Source organism: Vicugna pacos, chromosome 9, assembly GCF_048564905.1.
Source record: "Vicugna pacos chromosome 9, VicPac4, whole genome shotgun sequence".
In the NCBI taxonomy this organism is placed as follows: domain Eukaryota; kingdom Metazoa; phylum Chordata; class Mammalia; order Artiodactyla; family Camelidae; genus Vicugna; species Vicugna pacos.
Genome location: NC_132995.1, coordinates 73049431 through 73061137, shown reverse-complemented (window position 1 = coordinate 73061137; position 11707 = coordinate 73049431). Strand labels below are relative to the sequence as shown.

General features: G+C 39.5%; 1 long non-coding RNA gene across 1 annotated transcript; it reads right to left on the bottom strand.

Annotated features, from left to right (window-relative positions):
* Positions 1-2907: 2907 nt before the first annotated feature.
* Positions 2908-3692, bottom strand: LOC140698533 (uncharacterized). The gene is made up of 2 exons (XR_012076350.1): positions 3359-3692; positions 2908-3256 (listed from the first exon to the last, which is right to left on the bottom strand). It is a non-coding gene; the product is annotated as an uncharacterized lncRNA (long non-coding RNA).
* Between the last annotated feature and the right edge of the window lie 8015 nt (positions 3693-11707).

Sequence of the window (11707 nt, the reverse complement as noted above, 5' to 3'; positions counted from 1 at the left end):
TGTACGTCTTCTTCACCAGGAGCGCTTGCTACCTGGACGGGGCTTTAAGAGACACGTGCTGCATGAACGAATGGATGAATGAATGTCCAGAAGCCAACACATTAATCAGGCCATGTTTTTAATGAGTATGATCATTATATGCTCAGTGTCTTCCACTCTCTTTTTTGCTTCCCACCTCTTATATTCTGCAGACCAGCCACCTTACCTTTCCTTTCTCTTGATACCTTTCTAGCCAGCTGGAGAGTGAACATGCCAAAACTCCAAGATTTATATTCTGGATAATAAGGGAAGTATGTGCGTCCATTTTACATTGTAAGGCCACTTTGCTGGAACGTCTAGCAGCCTTGAAGTCAGTAATAAAGTGGAACTTCAATGACTGGCTTTAATTCTGAGTGCTCTTTGTGGAGAGCCAGGCTCCACTCACCACAGTCTGCCATTTTGCTAAACCATCTGCCTGTTACGTATTTTTTGGACTTCCTAGCACCACCACGTCAATGTAGATGGTCCTCTTGCTTCTCAAAAAGTCTCCTTCCTCTTAGTCTAGCCCCATATCCTGCCTCCCGCAGGGGAACAAAATCTGCCACCCCAAAATATCTCTTTGGCATAAGGACTGCTTTGAGCTTGAAAACAATCAAGGCCCGGAAGACTGAGGAAAATACTTTGATCTTCGCCCTAACTGCCTAAAAAATGTAGACAGAGGATCTGTTTCTGGAAGAGAGCCATCGCCGTAGATGACTGTAGTATGAACTCAGTAGTAGACAGGGCGGAATCTAACAAAGTCTGTTAAAATTCCTCTGTGTCCCATTGTCCCTGCAGGGCCCAGCAAACAGTGGTTTACCAAACATTTGCTTCCCATCTCCATGTCCGTTGCCATCCTCCCCTTTGCAGTCGCAGACCACTGCCCCCAGCATCCTCTCTTGTCTTTAGCTGGAGATGGTGTTCAAGGTGAGGGTTTCTGCTCACTGGGCGAGTGACTCTGTTCTCCTGGGTCTCATAACGTGTACATGTTATTAAACTTCAGTTTGATTTTCTCCTATTAATCTGTCTCAGGTCAACTGAATTCTTAGCTCAGCCAAAGGAACCCAGAAGGGAAGAGGAGAAGTTCTTCCTCCCAGGCTCTTCTGTCTCTGACTGATCTCACTATGCTTTGGCTCTGACAGTCCTACAAGATTAGGGAGCATCTAGTTTTCCAGGAAGAGAACCAACGCTTCTCCTTTTCTGCTTAAGTGTATGTAGTAACTAGTGTTTTCTCTGATTTTAGCTTTTAGCACTCAATAATTTCAACCAACTGTCTCTCAAGTTTTGATCAAGTTTCTAAATGAGACAATTGGACCTGGAGAACTTTGAGTTAAATAATCTGAATTCCACCAGTGGTTGTGTTGAGCGTCTATCTTTCTGAATTAACTTCTCTAGAATCATTGTGTAAAATTCATCTCCTAACTGCTGGTAGCAAATCTTAAATGTGACAATTAAGTGGCATAAGATATCACAAGTTTGGTGACTCCATCAGAGACACCTGGCATGAAGACTTGACTGGCAAGGGCGGGTAGGCTGGATGGTTTTTGGAGAATAACATGCTAGTGGGTACAGAAATGTATGTTTAATTCTTTAAATACAGACCATTGAAACCCTGCTACATATAAGGTGCTAATTTGCTAAAAAAATAATAAATAATGATGAATCTGATGGTGATCTCACCATCAAGAGGAGGAAAGAGGTATATTCATTAGCGTATAAAATGTGTACACTGTGAGAAGGTAAGCACATTAGATGACAGCCATTGCCTTAAGGTAGAATGCAGAAATTCAGGATTAGAAGGGATTTAAAATTTAGCTCATCCACTCTCCCCTTAACCGCCCCATCATGTGGTTATCCAGCCTAGACTTAAAAATCACAGGACAGAGGAGACATACTATACCCTCAAGGCAGGCTGTTCCAAATTCTATGTGTTAGAGCTTTAATCTTTCTTCCTACTGTTTCCTAAAATTTCATCTCTACATTGTGCAATTTTATCAAGAATCCTATTCACCAGCTTTAGCCACCCTCAATGTCTGATTGGATTTCTCATTCCCCGCCACCCTTAATCACGTCTGATCACCCTGGCCAGAATATACCTTTCACCCCTGATAGCTCCTCTTAACAATGTCCCTTCCACCAAAGCTCCCAACATCCACTCCTTCATTATAAATTCCTGCTTTTTCTTGTCATATTCAGAGTTGAATGGTCACTGCAAGACCCCATCGTAGTAGTTCCTACACCTGTCACAACCGTCCCCTGCTGAGTAAACGCTTCAGTACTGTCTTTAACTTGTGTCATGAATCATTTCCTTTTCTTTAACAGTTAAAAGGAGGCAAATTTTTATTCCTGTGTTAATTTTTTTATATTCTTGGAATTGTCCCATTTTCATGTGTTGATAGCACAAATCATAGTTAAATGAGCCTCATTTTGCTAACGGCATAGTTTAAAGGCATAGTTTAAAACCTAAGGACTAATCTTTACATGATTTGCCTTAGAAAGTTCCAAAATGTGTTTAAAATACAAAAGCTTCTCTTTGAAGCTATGATTAACTACATACTATACCTTTGGATGAAGCTAGGGTTCTGATCAATATTTAATAATGATTTCATGGTAAATGGGTGGGTATGCTCATTAGAACAGTGAGAAAAGGATGCATTTTAATGGAGAATTAACAAATATAGCTCCAGGGCAGGGAATATTTGCTTTAGAGATTTGTTGTAATTTAAAATAAGGTGTCTTAAATATAGCATTCCATGCATTTCTTTTAAATGACAAATTGTGTCCTAGATCTAAAAGTGTTAGCATTATTATGATGGATGTGATCTGAGATGAGGTCTGAACAGCTTAAATAAATTAACATTGTGAAAACATGGCTCAAAACAATTTGGACTGGCTTCAGCTTTTAATTCACTCAGACACAAGATGTATTTCCTATGTTCTTAAATTCAGTAGCAGAAGTTAAAAAGTCTAGAGTTTTAAATAAAACTTTTGGTAAGTTCTCTGCTTTTTTCTTCTTTTTTTTCCCGTGGGATAACAGCCCAAGATCTCTTTCCCTTTGGCTACAGATTCAAATTCAACCTTGAGAAAACTCTTCTTAGATCTAAAAAAGATTTCCATTTTTCAAAAAAAAAACAAACAAAAAAGGCCACTATTGTAATACCATGGCACACTGTAAGAACAAGCCGGGCCAGTGTTATTCCACAACCGAGCAGCAAGTCTAGATTAAACAATGGTGGGCCTGAAAACAGAAAATTCAGTTTCTGTTAAATCACAAAGGGAGTGAAAGGAGAGACTGCAGGTTTACAATGACCATTGAGACCACGAATTAGCATCTGTTTACCTGCAGATGAGTACACCCTAGTTAGTATGCAGAACTTTGAAGGCAAAAGGAATCTATTCTCCACAGAGAGCAAATTGGCCTCGAGGTACTGCCAGAGAGGAAATGGATCTTCACCCCAAGGTGGAGACCATTTTAAGGGAGTCAGGCTGACTGCTGAAACTTGAGCAGGCTTTCTTCTCTCTAAAGAATGGACTTGTAAAACATTCTGAATAAACCACCACTATAGCTGAAGCTGCGTTTGTTACCAAAGATGTTGCCCCAGAATCATACACTTGCTTTCCTCAAATGGAAACCAGTTGCCCTCATCTAAGCTTCAGGAGGAAGCTGCAAAGAGAAAAACAAAAGCTGGGTGGAGCCAACTAGGCCCAAGATGACAGAACATTTGCCTTCCAGGAGACCTGGAGCCTTATTATTTGCTCATCGCAACACATTAGCATGCTAAATGGCACACCCACCAGCAGCATGCCAGCTGATGGTTGCCATGACAGCAACCAAAAAAGCTCACACGAGGACTGAAGAGGAGTGTCGCTTCAGTTCCAGGGTCAAACCACAGCCCTGTTCTTGGGTGAGTTGTGACAATTCTTCACGCTCTTCCTAGTTCCCTCCCTTTTACCTCCACTCTCCTATATATTTGGTGCCTCCACCCAATTAGGTTAATAAGTTGATGTGCAAACTAGGTTCTCGCTGCTCTGTTCTTTGAACATTGACTAAAGCTTATGCTGTTCCAGACTCAGCATTGATTTCGTTACTGGCTGTGTGAATCTGAGGGGAAAAAGAACCTCCCTGGCCTAGACAAGGGGTTTTGGCCCAGACTAGGACCCCAGGCTAGGACCCGGGCTTAGACCTGGGGGATCAAAATAGATAATGTTATCACCGTGTGTGTGGCAGTGTGTGCGATTGAAAGAGAGAGAGAGAGAGAGAGAGAGAGAGAGAGAGAGAGAGAGAGCGAGCATGTGCAAGCCAGCGCCTGCGAATACAAGCCTATGATAATAATTCCACTGAAAGCTGAAATTCTGTGTTCTTATTTGCTTTCTTCCAAGCATCTTTCTATATTCTCATTTGTAGAAATACTCGTCAACTCTTTGACAGGTTTACTATTAAGAATTCAGAGGGAGTTGAGAAGACTGAACTATTAACATAGCTGACTACCTTCCAAACTGGTAACTCAGTTTTCCAAGAAAATATTAGTGATAGTCCAAGAAAAACCCAACAACTATGCTGACAATAAATTTTTCTAAGACTTACATCCACATTTATATTAAACTGTCTTTATGATTACGCATTCATCATTTACCTTTAAGAAATGGTGTTTCCTGTATCCAAAAGATCTAGGTAGCTGCATGAGACCTGATGGAACAATGCAGGCTCTCTGTTGCATCTGCTACTTAGTGTGAGTTCTGCACTGGTGTTTTATGCTTATTTGATTACTGTTGACCCATGTCACACATTTTCTCATACTTTCAAGGTGTGTTTGTGATATTATTAAACATTTACTTATAAAGAAGATAATTTTAAAACAGAATATTGTTTTTTAACTGTCTGAATCAAATGAATAGTATGTTTGGATGTTATTACACAACTGTTGGATTCTAAAGAAAAGAGAAAATGAGTTTTCCAAGATGAAATAATTAATGGTGTTAGGAGAATTATAATTTAAGTGAAATGTCACCCTCAGGTCACCACTAACCAATCAGAAGAAAATCATGAAACCTACAGCCCTCTCCCCAAATATTACCTTTAAAAATCCTCCCCTGAAAGCCATCAGGAGTTTGGGTCTTTTGAGCATGAGCTGCCAGGACTTGCTTGGTGCCCTGCAGATAAATATTGTAGCTTCTTTCAGCACAACCCAGAGCTGATAAATTGGCTTTGCTGTGAGGCAGGCAAGTGGACCCAAGTTTGGTTCGGTAACATTATTGCTGTAGGATAACTGACGTAAATCCGTTTTCCTACAAATGCATTTCAGACATTTTGCAGAGAAAACAAAATTTGAGAATGTACTTGGTGTTGCACTTGATATGAGAATCTGGTTCAGTAACATTATTTTTCAACTCTAAGAAAGTATTTGTAAAAAAGAAGTAGGAGGTGGAGGGGAAGGAGGGACCTGAAAACATTCTTCATCTTTTTAGATGCTGAGATTTTATAATAAATATGAAATAAAAGATGATTTACTGTATTTTTAATTTTGGTTTGTTTATTTTTGCTCTTACTAATAAAGTGATTAAACTATTTTATTTGCTGTATTTATTGTGTCAAAACAAAAACGCATATGGATTAAATATCTAAGAGCAATTCATTCTAGAGATCATTTTAAAATCTAAGTATGTATATCTACCAAGATTTTATGATCTGTTACTGTTAGCTACTTTATTTGCAATCAAAGCTACTTTATTTAAAGTCCTAGTTTGTTCTTTTGTTTATAACCCAATACATTTAGGAAGAACTTCACAGCTGTTGATGTAATTCTTAATTCAATAAAAACGTTTAAGGACTTCCTGGGTATCGAGGAGGTAGTATGACATACCAGACAGAGTTCAGACTTTGGGATTAGGCGGACCAAGGTTCGAATCTCAGGTCTGCTACTTATGAATATGTGATCTTGGAAAATCACAATCTTCCGAAGTCTCGGTTTTTCTCTCTGTAAAGTGGGATTAATCACATTAGCACAGCAGAGCTACTGGAAAAAACAGTGAATGAACTGTCAGCTAGTGTTATCAATTTTACATGTGTCCAGGGAGGAAGAAAATTTCCTCTACCCTCCTAGGTTCTTCTGGCTGCTCTAAGAGTTACAGTGACATGAGATAGAGTGCCTGTCTTTCTTCCCTGAACACCATGTGCAAGATGCTCTGGGAACAGTAGCCTGACTATGGAGTAAGGGAAGGCCTTCTGGAGGAAATCATGCCTGAACTGACTTGTGCCAGATGAACCAGCTTAGCCCCACGGGTGCATTTGGAAAGGGCATTATAAACAGAGCTACTTGACGGAACTCATGGAGGTGAGAAGTAAGGGTATTTGAATAACAGAACTATCTGTAATTGGATATATAGAGAGTAAGGAGTGAGACAGGAGTGACCGGAGGGCCTGGAGAAGGAAGTAGAGGCAGCGGCAACAGGGCTACCCTCTAAGCTGGAGGAGACTGTATCTTGGTCTTCGTCAAGAGACAGAGCTGGTCCAGTGCACATTTTAGAGAGAATGAAAGCTGTGGTTGCCATGGGGATAAGTTCAATGTGGGCATGGTGAGGGGAGGCTGGATTAGACACCTCCTGCAGCCAGACAGCCATCAGGAGGCCTGAATTCAGGCAGCAACGCCACCTGTGGCGTGGAGATCCTGAATTCCATCGCGCTTCCAGACAAGACAGGAGAAGCTGGTGACGGACTGGATGCAGTTACGGGGGTTGTGTGGTTGCATCCTGCCATTAACAGACAAAAAATGTTAAGAGGAGCAGTCGCCATTCATTTTGAAGCAAAGATGCTGACTTCTTCAGTTATTCCTTTCTTTTCGTTTTGTTAAATTAGAAACTTTTTTTCTGTCATCTAATATGTCCAATTACCTTAAACTTTGCCATCTGCAAACCTGATAAGCGTGCTTTCTAGGTCTCATTCAAAGCACTGATAAATCATTGAATGAGAGAAGGCTATATACATGCTGATCTGTTTTATGCCACATTAACTCCTTTCAGTTGATACTGGTTTAACAGTGAACTTTTTGGGTAAAACCAAACAATTATAGTACTTTCTAGCCCATATTTTCCTTCCCTATTAACACCTGGCTGCAATTCAGATAGCTGCGCTTTTGGTAACCCTCCCTCCACCCCTCCACCCCCAATTCTCTTGACAAATCTGAGTAATCTGATGACCCTGTTTGTAAAACAAACTGTTCATGTGCAATACTGTTCTCACAGATGGCTATGGAGAACATACTATGCCTATATATTTACATCTGGAAAGATGATTTGTTAGGACTTATGCCTGTTTACATAACTGGTAACCAACGGGCAAATATATGTTTATGGTCAGTTCCACTTGAAAAAATATCACCACCATCTGTTTGATTAACTCTGTAATTCTGGGGAGAGTAGCTTTACCATTGATAAGTGAGAATTTCTCAAAAGACAATCTAGTCTTGTCAGCCAATAAAACACAAAGAAGATTATGCCTCCATTTAGAAGTGATTTTCCAAAAAGTGAATGGTTTATAAATTTATAAGGTAGTAGGTAGTAGAAAAATAATATGTTTCATGCTTTTACCTCAGATATATATATATATATATATATATACATATATGCTAGATTGATCATCAAAAATCAGTTGATTGATCTCCTTGAGCAAGGAGGTCAATTCAGAGCAGGAAGTTTGCTCCAGGGGGTCATCTGGTAGGTCTGGAGCCATCCTTGGTTGTCACGACTGCGTATGTGGGAGGCGCTACCGCTGTCTATGGGAAAAGACCAGGGATGCTGCCGAACACGCTGTGCTGCACACAGCACCTCCCATCAACACAGAATCTTCTGGTCTAAAATGTCAGTGGTGTAGACAGTGAGAAAGTTTCCTTTGGATGTGCCTGGCTATTTTGGACCGCTTTGTGGGCTGCCACACTAATAGCCATATCTATGCTGCCATTTAAAATATAAACTTTCTTAGAAAGAAGTTACTAATCTATGGCCCAAAGCATTCAATTACTTTCCAGGGGAAAAGACTGTCTACTTAAATGCTGTACGATCGGTTTCTGCTAGATCTTTCCTATTCAGTGTTATAATCAGGTTTTCTAAAAGTGCTTTAATATCAGTTCTATTGATTAGCTCTTCTTGGATTAATCATTCATATTTTACATGATTATCGCTTTGTTAGAACTAACTTAACCTCGCTGCCCTAATCCCATCCCCAAACTTTACTTGTCCTGCTGTTGTCCACGGTTAAGTCACTGGTAAGCCCTTTGGTCCTACATCAGGTTTCCCAGAAGAAATCCCTGAAATGTAGTTTCCTCCGCAAACAGGTTATTGAGGAAGTGCTCCTAGGAGGGACCAGCAAAGTGGAGGTTGGAAAGCAGCAAGGCAAAGGGGGCTGTAGCCAAGTAGGAGGTCTTTTCAGGCCACGTAGTGGGAGGGCTGCTTCCTCCTCACCCGGCAGCGCAGCGGCTTTGCTGACGTGTAAGCTATGCGAGAGAGGACCCCACTGCACTGCCAAGGGGCTGGACTCTCGTCTGCCCTCGCAGGTCAGTCGCTGGCCGAGAGGCACTTTCACAGTCATGAACTTCTAGCACTTCTGTTCTCTGTGCCTCTGAACAAAGCTACTCCAGTTGCCTGAGAAGTCCTCTCAAAGAAGGAAGGAAAAAACAGAGGGAAGGCAGGAGGGAGGCTCCTGAAAATGGTAGAAAGGTTTAGAGAAGATCTGGGGGAATCACTGGCAGAGCCTCCTTCATCCTGAAGCGCACATTGGCAAAGTTAATCAGAACGGGGTTGTGGGCGCTCTCCCGGTGGGACAAATATACAAATAAATGATCAGATTCACAAGGTAATAGTTTCCTAGGAAAGGTAGCTTAAAGTTAACTTCATGACTCACTGTCAGTTTGTAATAATTGCATTTTACATCATATTTTAATGTGAATTTCTCACTTCCTATTTCTTTTCTTGTATGTTGTTAATCATAATAACCATAATTTCTGAATTTCAGTGGGATTAGCATTCCCATATGAACTAGAGCTATTAAATTGTTAATAGTCTCTCTGATCTTTCTGCTTGACTTGTTATGACACTGTAATAATTTCATCAGAGTTTAGGGATTATAAAACGTTATAATTTATACTGCTGGCCTCCAAATGCAATGCATTAATAAAGCAGACTCTTCAGTGAAAATAAACTATTAAATAAGTTAATACTACATGGAAAACAAGCGCATGAATTACTCTCAAGGTTTCTTACTTACTTTTTAATTTTTAGCTTTAAGTTTTCCTTTCATTTGGTTGTACAGAAATTGTGAAGATATCCTAGATGCTTTTTGTAAGGTTATTCCTGATTCTCATATTTTATGAAAACACCTTTTTGTTGCCGTGACCGGTACTTGCCTCAAATATTAGATAAGTTGAAAATCAACTTACAACCATGTACAGTTCAGCTTTGATCCTATCACTCTTAACAGCTTACGCCTGGGAGCAGAAGGTGACTGGCTTTTACAGCCTCGCAGGACTCTGAATAGCCAGATTTTAAATCTACCTTCACAGGGGGCATAGCACCACAGGCAAAAAGCACTTCTCTTTTTCTCCCGAGTTCTGTTCTTCTCCAGCTCCACTTGCAGATTGAAGAAGTCTAGAGTCTCTTCTACACAGCTTTGCTGAAAATAAGAAGAAATAGTAATCGTTGCATATCACCATTTTGAATTTTCTCCACATTTCCCCCTTCTACTTTATCTTTAAAGAAATTGTCTGCCTTGTAAGGTGTCACAGGATGAAGTTTAAACAATTTTTTAAGAGCAAAAATTTCATCACCTTTCCGTATTCTGATATTTGTAATCATCTGATCACTCTGTATTTTAGGGTTCATTATGGGAGCTACCACAGTACAGGTATCAAATTCTGTGACAGTTAGGATGTTGGCTTGGCAGCAAATAGAGGTCCTGAATCACAGTGGTGCAGACAATGTGGAAGTATATTTTCTTCTCTTTCTCTTATAGCAGTCTGAGGGTAGGAATCTTGCACCAATATGAGAGTGCCGTGATCCAAGCTCCTCCCACCTTGCTGCTTGTGCAAAACTGTCGCACCTGCTAGCCTTTCAAGCAACAGAGTGTTAGAAAGAAGAAAATAAGAACATCACGTGTCTTTAAATATAAAAGAGGGAGTTATACACCTTATTTGCACTCACACCCATTTGTCACAACTTTATCAAATAGCCACACTCAAATTGAAAAGAGACTGGGAAATGTATTCTTTATTCTGGGCATCCATACACCAAGCTGAATATTCTGATACTGTAGAAGAAAGGGAGTATGGGTCCTCAAGGACCCTTGCCAGTCCCTGCACAGTACAGCCATACTGAATAATGATACGTGGTTCAATTAAACAGGAATGCATAATAATTATTAACTATGCAACTGATCACATAGCTTGTAAATATATAATGGAAAAATTCAGAGAACCAGAAGGATAGATGGATGAATACACCTTTAAAATGGGGACAGATATACCCTCATAATGGGAGTGGTTTTGTTAGCGGTTTTATTAAGGATTAACTTACCTACTACAAACTTCACATGTCTAAAGTTTACCGTTTCGTACATTTTGATACATACACATTCCATGAAGTTGTTATCACAATCAAGATATAAACATATCCATCGCCCTCAATTTTCCTCATGTCCCTACCTGCCTCTCCTCTTATCTGTTACCCACCCACCCTAGCCCAGGCAACCACTGATCTGCTTTCTGTCACTAAAAACCAGCTTTCATTTCATGGAATTTTATATAATAGAAACATGAAATATGTATGACTATGTTTAACTCCATAAGAAACTGAGAAACTGTATTCCAAAGTGGTTACACCATTTTATAACAAGTGCTTAATGACCATCATGTATCTTCCTTATTGAAGTGTCTGTTCAAACGTTTACCCAATTTTTGTAGGTTGTTTACTTTCTTCTTGAGTTTTGAGTGTTATTTATATATTCTGGATACAAGTTCTTTATCAGATATATGATTTGCAAATATCTTCTCCAAGACCATGTCTTGGCTTTCCATTCTTTTAACAAAGTCTTTGGAGAGTGTATTTTAAATTTGATGAAGTAGAAAAAAATAAATTTGATGAAGTTCAACTTACCAACTTTTTTCTTTTATGGGTCTTGCTTTTGGTATGTATTTAAGCAAACTTTGCCTAATCGGAGATCACAGAGATTGTCTAGATATTTTTTCTGGAAGAGTTATAGCTTTAGGTTTTGCATTTTGGTCTAAAATCCATTTTGAGGTTTTTTTGTTTTATCCCCAGTATGACGTGAGGTATGGATTGAGCTGCTGTTTCTGCTGCTGCAGACATCATTATTATAATCTCTTATTTCCTCCTCCTTTTTGTCCTCCTTTGTCTTCTTCCATATGTATATTCAGTATCTGCAGGACCAATTTTTGAAAAAGCTATTATTTTTTCCACTGAATTGCCTTTCACTGTGGTCAAAAATCAATTGACTTGATTGTGATTCTGTTTCTAGACTCCTGTTTAATTGGTCTGTTGACCCCAATACCACTCTGTCTTTATTACTGTAGCATTATAAATAAATAACTACAATAAATCAGATTTATAAGTGAATAAGTTTCAAAGCTTTAAATAGATCTTGAAGTGAGTTAGTCTAAGTCCTTCAACTTTGTTCCTCTTCAAT